This window comes from Phyllostomus hastatus, unplaced genomic scaffold (assembly GCF_019186645.2).
Source record: "Phyllostomus hastatus isolate PE091 unplaced genomic scaffold, TTU_PhHast_1.1 phas_scaffold_78, whole genome shotgun sequence".
Taxonomy (NCBI): Eukaryota; Metazoa; Chordata; class Mammalia; order Chiroptera; family Phyllostomidae; genus Phyllostomus; species Phyllostomus hastatus.
Window position 1 is genome coordinate 111,820,309 of NW_025334041.1, and position 12,159 is coordinate 111,832,467.

The following is a 12,159-nucleotide window of genomic DNA, read 5'->3' on the forward strand; positions in this document are numbered from 1 at the left end:
CTGATCACAAATTTGATAACTTAAATGAAATGGACTAATTCCTTGAAAGATGCAAACTACCATAATTCACACAAGAAATAATCTGAATAAACCTGTATCTACTAAGGTATTGGAATAAGTAGTTAGTAACCTCCCAAAAAAGAAAACAACAGACTCAGATGGTTTATCTAAGGAATTCTACGAAACATTTATGGAAGAAATTATACTAATTTTCTATAGTCTCTTTTATAAACCAGAGAGGACAGTTCTTAACTCATTTTATAAGTCAGAATTAATTACTCTAACACCAAAGTCAGATGAAGAGAGTATAAGAAAGGAAAAGTACAGGCCCACACCACTCATGAACATAGATGCAAAAATTCTTAAAATATTAACAAGTCAAATAATAAACATATAAAAAGAACTACACACCATGAACAAGTGGGATTTATTCCAGGTTTGCAAGGCTGGCCTTACATCTATAAGTCAATTAATGTAATCCACCCACCAAGAGGCTAAAGGATAAAAATTAATGATCAAATTGATTTCACAAAATCCAACACCCATTCATAATTTAAAAAACACTCAGAAAAATAGAAATAGAGTGAATTTTCCTTAACTTGATAGAGAAGACTTACAAAGAGCCCATAGTTAACATTGTAGTTAATGGTAAGGAACTGGACACTTGCTTCCAAAGATCAGGAACAAGGCATACATGTTGCTTCTCAGCACTCTAATTCACATTGTACTAGAAGTCCTAGTTAATACAATGAAGTTTTTAAAAGGAAAATAAAGGTATATGAATTATGAAGATATAAATAAAACTGTCTTTGTTTGGAGATAAAGTAATAGTTTATGTAGCAAATCCCAAAGAATGAACAAAAACTTCTTAAATTATTAAACAAGTAGAGCAAGACCACAGGTTACAAAATTATCTTTTTAAGATTTTATTTCTTCATTTTTAGACAGAGGGGAGGAGAAGGAGAAAGAGAGGGAGAGAAATATCAGTGTGTGGTTGCCTCTCCATACTGGGGACCTGGCCCGCAACCCAGGATGTGCCCCGACTGGGAATCCAACTGGTGACCCTTTGGTTCACAGCATGCACTCAACCCACTGAGCCACAGCAGTCAGGGCATGGATACAAAATTAATTTTAAAAAATTGCTTGCTTATGTATCTATTATGAACAATGGAAATTAAAATGAAAAACTGTACCATTTATAATAATATGCAAGAAAGGAAGTAGCTAGTTATAAGTCTAACAAAATATGGACACAATTTATATGTGAAAAGCTGCAAAGTTTTGATAAAGGAAATCAAAGAATATCTAAATAAATAATGAGATATGTCATGAGTCAAAAGTCTCAATATATAAAGAAGTCAATTCTTCCCAACTTAAACTGTACAATTTAGTGTGGTTCTGATCAAAATCAAATTATTTTTTAGATTGTGAAAAACTGATCTAAAGCTTATGTGGGACTTCCGGGTCAAGGTGGCAGTGTAGGCAAACATCGCTCACCTCTTTGCACAAACACATCAAAATTACAACTAAAATATAGAACAACCATCACTCAGAACCATCCAAAATCGAGTTCAATTGAAGTCTGACAACTACAGACTTAAAGAAACCACATCCATCCAGATTGGTAGGAGGGGCACAGATGCAGAACAGGCTGGTCCCTCCCCCATGTGTGGTGGGTAAAAATTTGGGAGGGATATCTCAGGAGTGAGGAGTCCTAGCCTCACACAAGGCCCCACAGCCCAGGGTTCCAGTGCCCAGTAGATAAGTCCCTACAACTTCTGGCTGCAAAAACCAGCGGGCATTGAGTCAGTGGATGAAACTCCCAGAACTCCAAGCAGTTCCTCTTAAAGAACACACATGGACTCACCTATGCAGACTCACTCCCTCTAAGCTCTAGCACTGAGGTAGCAACTTGAAAGGTACCAGTGGTATACAGGGAGAAACTGAAGTGTCTGGCATCAAGGTGAGCAGAAGCCATTTTCCCTTTTCTAAACCCTCCCCTTACAGAGCCAGCAAATTGGTGCCATATCTGAGACTCTATGAACCTGGCTAACACTGTTTGACCTGCCTTGGAGACCTCCAGAAACTCTGCCCCACCCAACTTCTGTGCCCACCCAAGGTACTTTTCCATATGAATGGCTGGTCTTGGTTCTTGCTGCACAACTTTCTAAATCCTCTCAAATAAGCAACAGCTGGCCCCAGTGAGTCCCAGGCCCAGCACTAGCGGCAGACAGCCTAGATTCACAGCTTGGCTTTGCCTTGGAATCTCTAAGCCCAGCACAAGTAGCAGCCAACTCAGATTGCTTTATAGCTTAGGCAAGGTAACTCCAGGCAAAACACAGGTTGGGGCTGACCTTGGCCTGAGCCACCTGGGAAACCCCAGGGCCAGCAAAACCAGTGGACACCTACAGACCAGGTCAGAGCACCACCACCTGCCCCGGTACAGCTGATCCTCCACGCAGGTTGGAGGTTGGTGGTCAGTGGTCACAGACCATTCTTTGCACCTAACTGACTTGGGTAAATCTCTCCAATTGACCTGCCAACAGCAACCAAGTCTCAACTACATGAGGAGGGTGTACTCAGCTTACACGAAGGGTGCACATCCAGTACCCAGCTTGGGTGATAGAGGAGGCTGTGCCACTGGACTCTACAGGACACCTACTACATTAGGCCACACTACCAAGACATATAGTCATAGTAGCTCTACCTAATACATAGAAACAAACACAGGGGGCTGCTAAAATGAAGAGACAAAGAAATATGGCCCAAATGAAAGAACAGATCAAAACTCCAGAAAAAGAACTAAACAATCGGAGATAAAGAATCTATCATATGCAGAATTCAAAACACTGGTTAGAAGGATGCTCAGGGGACTTAGTGAGGATCTCAACAGCGTAAAAAATATATAGTAGGAAATGTATACACTAATTAAAATAAAAAACAATTTACAGGGTAACAACAGTAGAGTGGATGAAGCTGAGAATTACATCAATGATTTGGACTATAAGGAAACAAAAAACAACCAATTAGAACAATAGGTAGAAAAAAAACAAAAAAAATGAGGATAGTGTAAGCAGCTTTTGGGACAATTTGAAGCATTCCAACATTTGCCTTATAGGGGTGCCAGAAGGAGAAGAGAAAGAGCAAGAAATTGGAAATCTATTTGAAAAAAATGATGAGAGAAAACTCCCCTAATTTGGTGAAGGAAATAGACATGCAAGTCTAGGGACAGAGAGTCCCAAACAAGATGGATGCAAAGAGGCCCACTCCAAGACACATCATAATTAAAATGCCAAAGCTTAAAGATAAAGAGAGAATCTTAAAAGCAACAAGAGAAGTTAGTTACCTACAGGGGAGTTCCCGTAAGACTGTCAGCTGATTTCTCTAAAGAAACTTTTCAGGCTAGAAGGGATTGGCAAGAAATATTCAAAGTCATGAAAAGTGGGAACTTCAGCCATGATTTCTCTACCCAGAAAAGATATAATTTAGAATCTAAGGGAAGATAAAGAGCTTCTCAGACAAGAGAAAACTGAAGGAGTTCACCATCACCAAACCATTATTATATAAAATGTTAAAGGGACTTATTTAAGAAAAAGAAGATCAAAACTATGAACAATAAAATGACAAAAAATACAAATCTATCAGCAATTGATTCTAAAAAACAAACTAAACAAACATGAAGAACAGAGACAGAATCATGGGTAGAGAGAGCATTTTGATAGTTGCCAGATGGAAGGGAATCTGGGGGGAATGGGTGAAAAGGTGAGAGCATTAAGAAGTATAACTAGGTATTATAGAATAGCCATGGGGATGTAAAGTACAGTACAGGAAATGGGGTAGCCAGAGAAGTTATACGTGTGACCCATGGAACTGAACAATACTGAGGGGATGGCCTGAGGGTGTAGGGGGTGCTGAGTGGAGGGGCTGCAAAGGGAGAAAAATAAAGACAACTGTAATAGTATAATCAATAAAATATAATTTTTAAAACAAGCATAAAAAATAATAAAGTTTGTATGGGAAGACAAGAGACCCAGAATGGCCAATACAATATTGAGAAGAACAAAGCTGATGACTGACACCATTTGATTTCCAGACTAACTGTGAAGGTATCACGATAGCATGGCACTGAAGAAGATAGACACACAGCACAAAGGAGCAGCAGAGGGCATCTAGAAATAGAGGCAATGGAGAAAAAAACAGTTTTTTCAATAAATGGTGCTGGAACAATTGGATGCCCATATGCCAAAAAAAAAAAAAAGGAAAAGGAAAGAAATCTAGATATTGGTCCTACACTTTTTACAAAAATTGACTCAATATGCATTATGGACTATGTGAAACACAAAACTATTTAAACCTCTAAAAGAAAACCAAAGTGACTTTGTGTTTGATGATAAGTTTATAGATACAACAACAAAACATAATCAGTGAAAAAATTTGATAATTTGGACTTTACTGAAATTAAAAATTCTGCTCCGTGGAAGTCACTGTAAAGAAATTGAAGAGACAAACCACAGACCAAGAGGAAATATTTGCAAAACACCTATCTGATGAAGGACTTGTATTCATATTATAAAAATAACTCTGAAAACTCAACAATAAGAAGGCCAACAACCCAGAAAAAAAATGGGCAAAATATCTGAATAGATACCTCACCAAAAAAACATACACATGGCAAGAAGGCATGCAAAAAGATGTTCAACATCACATGTCATAGGGAATTACAAATTAAAACCAGGAGAAACCACTACCCACCAATTAGAGTGGCTAAAATGCAAAACACTGATAACCCCAAATGCTGGCGAGGATGTAGAGCAATGGGAACTCTCATTCATTGCTGGTGGGAATGCAAAATGGCACAGCCACTTTGGAAGACAGATTGGGAGTTTCTTACAAAACCAAGTTTACTTTTATCACATAATCCAGCAATCACACTCCTAGGTATTTGCCCAAATGAGCTAAAAACTTGTCTGTGTAAAAACCTGCTCACAAAACGTTTACAGCAGCTTTATTCAAAGTCCCTGAAGCGAAAAAACGCGTGTGAAGTGCTCTGTGCAAGGTCAAGAACACACGGCATGTAATGAATGCTGTTATTATTTTATTGTTATTATCCTCTGGGACTATATTTAGTCCAGTTTTCACTTTAAATCTTCTCATTTCATATAAGATCTTGGACAAATTACTTATTACCTCTAAGACTTTTTATTTTTTTAAACAGTAAAATAAGACTATTAACATTTCTTGCATTTTTGTAAAAATTAAATAAGATAGCACATAAAAATGCTTATTATGAAGCTTGGGGTATAATATGTAATCATAGGAGTTTTGCTAGCCCTGTGACTTGAGCCAGTCTGTTCATTGGTAAAATAAATGGGAATAATACCTTCCTCAGAATAGTAAAGCCTAAGATCAGAGAGACCTAGTGAGTTTAAATGAATTGTTCAAGGTCGCATGGATGGTTACGAATGGGCCAGGACTCAAGCTCAGATAAAGATTATAGGTGTTCAAAAAATGGTGACGATTAATTATAGCTACTCTCTCTCCCCCCATTCACCATCTCTTTACTCTCCCTCTCCCTCTCTCTCTCTCTCTCTCTCTCTCTCTCTCTCTCACACACACACACACACACACACACAGAGTCATTCATATATGGAGACAAAAATTCGATCCCTCCTGATCTTTCTAACAGCACTGGGCTTCAGAGCTGGCACTCCGTCCCCCCACCCCACATCGTCCTTCCCCCATCTTGAAACTGGGTTTTGCTGCTTGTCTCTTGGCGCCAGAAAGCAGAGTTCTTCCTCCTGCTCCGGACGTGATTCTGCAGTGCATCGGGCAGCCTCGCTGAGGAGGATGGCAGAGCCCGCAGAGGAGAGGAGGAGATGCTAAGAAGTGGGGGGAAGGGCAAGTAGGGGTTTCAGTGTGTTTTTTCACACACTGTGCTGGGCAACTTTATGCTCGTCGTGCTGTTTAATCTTCATAGCAAGGCCTGGTCCTCGGCATCCCGGGGTTGATGGTGGGATGGAGACGTCAGGGCTGTGGGAGGGCAGGGCCACTGCAGCATCTCACCCTGTTGTCCTGACCCCTCAGGGAACCCACGGTTCAGCCTCAGGTGCTGGGTGATTTTCTGGCAAGGGAGGGAGAGAGGTCTTCCCTTATTGTGCTCAAAAGTAATTCCTCTCTGAGTGGAGGCAGGGCCTTTTTGTTAGCAACAGGAGTGAACGGGAGGATGGCTGTTCTCATTGAAGTAGAAATCAGAGAGGAGCAGGGAGTGTAGGTGGGAGGGCTGATGTCCCTCGTGTGAAGGAAGCAGCGAGAAAACAGAGGGCCTGGGGAGTCAAGAAAAACCACCTCCACTCGTAGCCAATCAGTGGGCTTTGAAACCAGACAGGCCTGAGTCAGAATCACATTCTGTGACTTACCAGTTGTGTGACCTTAGGCAAATTACTTGGTGTCTCTGGGCAACAGTCACCTCGTCTGTAAAATGAACGCAGTGGAGAGACTGTTCCGTGATGTGACCCAGACCTGTGAGCTGGACCTGAGCCGGAGGGACAGACTGTGTCCCACAGCCGCCTTAGAGGCTGTCTGATCGAAATGGATGTTTTCCTGTGACATACAGGAACACCCCTGCCCTGCCCTGCACCCCACTGTGCACTGGTTGCTGGAGCAGATCGTGGTCATGACCTGGTCAAGCAGGTAAAGTAATTTCCCGCACCTGGTAGCGTGCCTGTGCTAGCACCTGTACCTGTCTCCCCTTTCACCCCATGTAATTGTTTGACTGCGCAAGATGTGCCTCTTATGTAAGCTTCTCTTCATGAACTCTGTTAGCTGCCAGACTGGGTGGGCAGCCTCTTCTTCCTCTTCCCTGCCCTGCGCTTACGGAGGCAGACTTATCAGTCTCGGGGCTCTCCTCGGGGTCTGCGTGTCCTTGACATGAGGACAATCCCAAATGACCAAAATCCTAGAGGACAATCCTAAAATGAACATCGTCCTTTGTAAGACAACCATATGAATTAAAATGAAGTCAGATAATATCTGAGTTTGTAACCATTGTTCAAAAAATATTATCTTCATCATCACTTATACAATTCCAATCAAAGATGGACACAGAGGAACTCCATGCCCTGCTTGACTTCCAGGGGGCACACCTCCATAGGACGGGAACCAGGTGGACTCCAGAACCAGGTCTCTGTCTCTGTCTGTCCACAGTGTACCTGCAGTACCAGCCATGTGGGCTAGTGAGAAGCACCCCGTGTGACCCAGACCCTGTTGGTTCTGATTCTAAAAGACTTTTACTGGGTGCCTGCAATGTGGCAGGTTTTATTCCAGATGCTGGGACACAGAGACTGAAGATGTATGGTTTCTGTTTGGCTGCCCTCCAGCTCAGGAAGACCGAAGGAGGATACGGACCATGCTGTGCCCTTTTCCCCCTCCACGCCTAGGCTCTCTCACGGAAGGCGCAGATGCTTCGGGGTGAGGGATGCAGACAGTGATAAGCAGCCCTGAATCTTGCAAGAGACAAATTTCCCAGAAAACGGCTTACACAACACCGGTATCAGTTTTCTCCTTGGCTTTTCCCCTATGTACAGAGATAACTGAACCAGTAACAGAGAACACAGCTCATCTAATTTTTGGAAAATACTGAAAACACCGCAAGGGAAGGAAGGGTAGCACGCTTTGTGCAAGGGACACTCACAGTGAGTGGTCAATCCCGCCTGGCCCAGATGCTCCTCGTGCCTGGAGATGGGCGCTGGCCTCCGTGGAGGGTCTGGAGACCAAGGCAGACATTCTCCCATGAAAAGTCCCCAAAATTCTTCCCTTGGGCTCGGGAAGTGTCTGTTGGCTAAAATGGAGCCAGACTGTGCCTTTCGATAGTCTAAATGGTGGGAAAAATGGACAAAGCAGAGAAGGGGATGAGGGAGAACAGAGGTGAGGAGAGGGAAGGAGGGTAGCAGAGTCCTGGATGTCAGACTTGCAAGTGAAGTCAACAACCACCAGGCCCTAGAGGCGCCTACAGGCTTATAAAACACAAACTGTGGCATTTTTATCTTTTTTTAAAATTCCCAGCCTGTCACCATCTCACTCTGAAAGGGCTGTGTGTGACTGCCAGTTCAGGGTCACCAGCTCTGTCACTCAGTGTGAGTTATTGGTGCCAAGGGACCCCGTGTTTCAGCTCCTGTGAAATGAGCCCAGCGGCCCAGCGGGGAGCATTCAAGGAGCCCAAGGGTGTGAAGCATGTGAAACAGTCTCGTCTACGAACAGTTCATGGGTTTCCTTCCTTGCATTTCTTCCAAGCTCTCCATAGCCAATGGGCCACTGGAAACACCAACAAAAAAATCTGAGTTCAAGAAAGTCTCCCCAGGGTTTTGCACTATGTTTCGGGACCCAGTTAAGTCACGAAAACCAGCACCGACTCCCCATCTGCGTGAGTGCAGTCTAGTGTGTGAAGGAATGAAACTCACGGCTTCGCTCCCACGACCTGTGCGAAGTTCCTTTGATGCCGCCGTGGGCTTCTTCAGGGGGTCTGATGTTCAGTGAGCTCATTGCCAAGCCTGTTTCTGCAGCAATTTATTCAACACCAGAATCTAGGGAATAGTCAACAAGCGCCCACCCAATTCTTATATGTGAGCAGCTTCAGTGGCTCTGCAGGGGTCTGCAGATAAAAAGCAATGTGGGACTCTTTAGGGAAGATATAAACAGCCAGGGAACTCTCCGTCTCTCAGGAGGGAAGCTGAGAGATTCTCCATTTCTATGTGCCAATTATTTTATGTACAGTATTTGATCTTCCTGCAAAATTCTTCACCGTAGGAATTTTTATTACCATTTTAAAGATGAGGAAATAAGGCTGGGAGAATGTAAGTCACTTGCCCAAGTTCATACACGTAGCAAGGGCCAGGTCTGGATTTGAACTCAGTTTGGAATCCAGTAGTTTTTTCTCTTCTGTATCATGTCACCTTTCCCTCCAAGCCAACGTTTCTGGGAAATAAATGAACTCCAGTGATAAAACAGCATATTTTCCCAGGATCTTTGCTCCTGCCCCCTCCCCCTCTTTCTCTGGAAATAGATAAGAAGGCCACCAGGACGCCTGAGGCAGCCTTGGTCATCCTTCACACAGCGGATGTAGGGCCTGGTTGCTTTCCCATCAGACTTCTGCTGAAGAAAACACCGTACCTGCCAGCTCAGTTCAGCATTTCTCTGGCTCCGTTTCCCCCACAGGAAGCTGAGAGGTTGTCTCTGTATGTGTTATCAGACCAGCTAAAGAGTTGCACATGTCAACAGGGAAGAAGAGAGCTTTGATGTGAGCCCCGCATCCAGGAACGCCCTCGCTGCTGCTGTGCTCTGGCCGGAGCTCTGCGTCTTTAATCAGGTTCTGCAAGACGCTTGGCTGCCAGCAGGATGGAGGCAGCTGAAGCAGGAGGGTGATCTCGCAGGGTAATCGCTCCTTCCCGGGGCCTGCATCGAAACAGGGCAGCAAGAAGACGCTGATGAATTCACCACTCTCACCCTTAACTTTCTTCTGGGGAGGGTATCTGGGTCCTTGCTGGGTCTACATGGTCCATGGACACCATGGATCCTCAGGCAACGAAAGGCGGTGACGGTGAGGTGCATGCATATTACAAGTGAGGCTCAATTTAAAGTGAATGACTACGTAAATTGTAGATTTTGCAAAGTCTACTCACACTTGTCACATCACATCCTTCTTATGTGGCCCTATGAGCTGGACACAGCAGGAGGAAGTGTCCCAACAACAGGTAGTTTGCTTGCTCAAGATCACACAGAGCCATGCCTCTGGGCTCTGGGTATGGTTGGCATGCGGGTGACGGGTGTTCCCAGATGACACAGCAGATCCCTCTGTGAGGAGAGCTCCGCGGTTCTCTGTCCTGGGCCCCACTTTATCTCTAAGTTGGGCCCATCAACAAGAGTCCCCTGGCTGTGTGCCCAACTGAGTTATTCTCTCTGTCCCTTTTCCTCTTTTTCTACTTGTCCTCTTTAATTCTTTTTTTTTAAAGATTTATTTATTTATTTATTTTTAGAGAGGGAAGGGAGGAAGAAAGAGAGAGAGAGAAACATCAATGTGCAGTTGATGCACATTGGAGGTCATGGCCTGCAACCCAGGCATGTACCCTGGCTGGGAATCAAACCTGCAACACTTTGGTTCGCAGCCCGAGCTCAATCCATTGAGCTACACCAGCCAGGGCTTGTCCTCTTTAATTCTGAGCTTGATTTCCTTCCTAGTTGGCATACCTTTCTCTGTTGTGGTATTCCAGGCTAAAGATTGTGCGGACCTTTACTGGGCTGTGTGTGGCTCTAGAGGCCGTGGTGCGCGCTTGGAACACAATGATTCGTGTAACACCGCTGGTGCCCTTTCCGAGGGTCTGTGGCCACCCTGGTGTGATGGGAGAGGGATCTCAGGACGCTGCCGCCTCCTGCTGGTGATACTAGATCTAAACCTGCTGCTTAATTTGACATATCCCATTGTTCTCACTCTTTTTCTTCCATTTTTGGAAGAAGGCTCATTTTTTGAATGATTCATTTCATATGCCACTTTTATCTATCATATTACATTGGTATGTGTATTTTGTGTATTTATGGCCTTTCTATTCAGTTTCACTGATCTTTCGTCTACTCAATCACAAATATTGCTTTAAATATTATAGACTTACTTTTTTTTTCAATATCTGGTAAGGATGGTTTCCCTTCCTTACTCCACTTTTTCAGAATTTCCACAAGAACTCTTGCTGTTTGTTTTTCTAGTGGAATCTTAGAACACAACAAGAATTTCATTGGTATTTTAATTGGAATTGCACTAAATTTATAGATTAAGGGATTTTTGATAACTTTAGAATGATGTCTTATCAAAATATAGTATGTCTCTCTATTTGTTCAAGCCCTTGGGTACTTAGATTTCTGCTTACCTATCAGGCGTGATTCTTAGGTTTATTCCAAGCCATTTGATTTTGTTATGTGGTTAGGATAAATGGGGTATTACCTTTTATTACATCTTCTAACTGGCGGTTGTTTGTATTGGTGATGGTTTTTTTTTCCTACACATTAGTTTTTTACTGCATTACGTCGGTAAATTCTCCTGTTCACAATAGTTTTGAAGTTAATTTTCTCAGGTTTTTCATGCATATAAGTTTATTTACCTATATATTGGGTTGGCCAAAAAGTTCCTTTGTTTTTTTCCCCTGTAAAATGGCTCTAGTAGTACTTAGTTGTCTTTAACGTCATTCGAAACAATTTTGTTAGATCGTATTGTGACAGTTGTCATATCAGCGTGCATTTAAAAAAAACTTATCAAAACTGGTGAATTTTTGTGTAGTCATTTAATATTGAAGATGGAGGAAAATATGCAAGATTTTTGGCATAGTATGCTTAATTACTTCAAGAAAGGTAAACATGCAAAAAAGGATTTGTGCATTGTAGGAAAAGGAGCTGTGACTGATTGAACGTGTCGAAAGTGGTTTGTGAAGTTTCGTGCTGGAGATTTCTCACTGGACGATGCTCCGTAGTTGGGTAGACCAGCTGAAGTTGATAGTGATCAAACTGAGGCATTAATTGAGAACACGAGACGTTATACCACATGGAAGATAGCCAACATACTCAAAATATCCAAATCAATAAAGTTACTGGTGAAAAGGAAAAATGTATTTTACTTTACAGATAACACTACATGGACTTTTTGGCTAACCCAATAAATAATGATATTTCTTATACTCCATTAATATATTACTTTCAAATATTATACTGTAATTTACTTGTCTTTTCTAGTTAGAGCTAGTATTTCCAGAACAATATTAAATAATGGTTTTGCGATAATGTCAGCCTCGTCTCGTGACTGACTTCAGTCCAATTGCTTCTAAATTCTGTGTCAGTAAGCATGATGGGCTCAGATACACATCTTCTATTATGTTAAGAAAGTGTCCCTTTAGTTCCACTCTGCTAAGAACTGCTTTTAATCAAGAAAGGAGGTAATCTTACCCTTAAAATGTTCTCTGTGTGTGTGTTTTATTATGAACAGTTTAGTAGAGTATCGATATGCATAATTTATAAATAAACAAATATTTTGGGAGAATGCCAATTAAAAAAAAACTGATTCAAGCATGCTATCAAAAAATTGGAGACCAATGTGGTTAGAAGATTGGAGGAAAATTACTTGAAGTA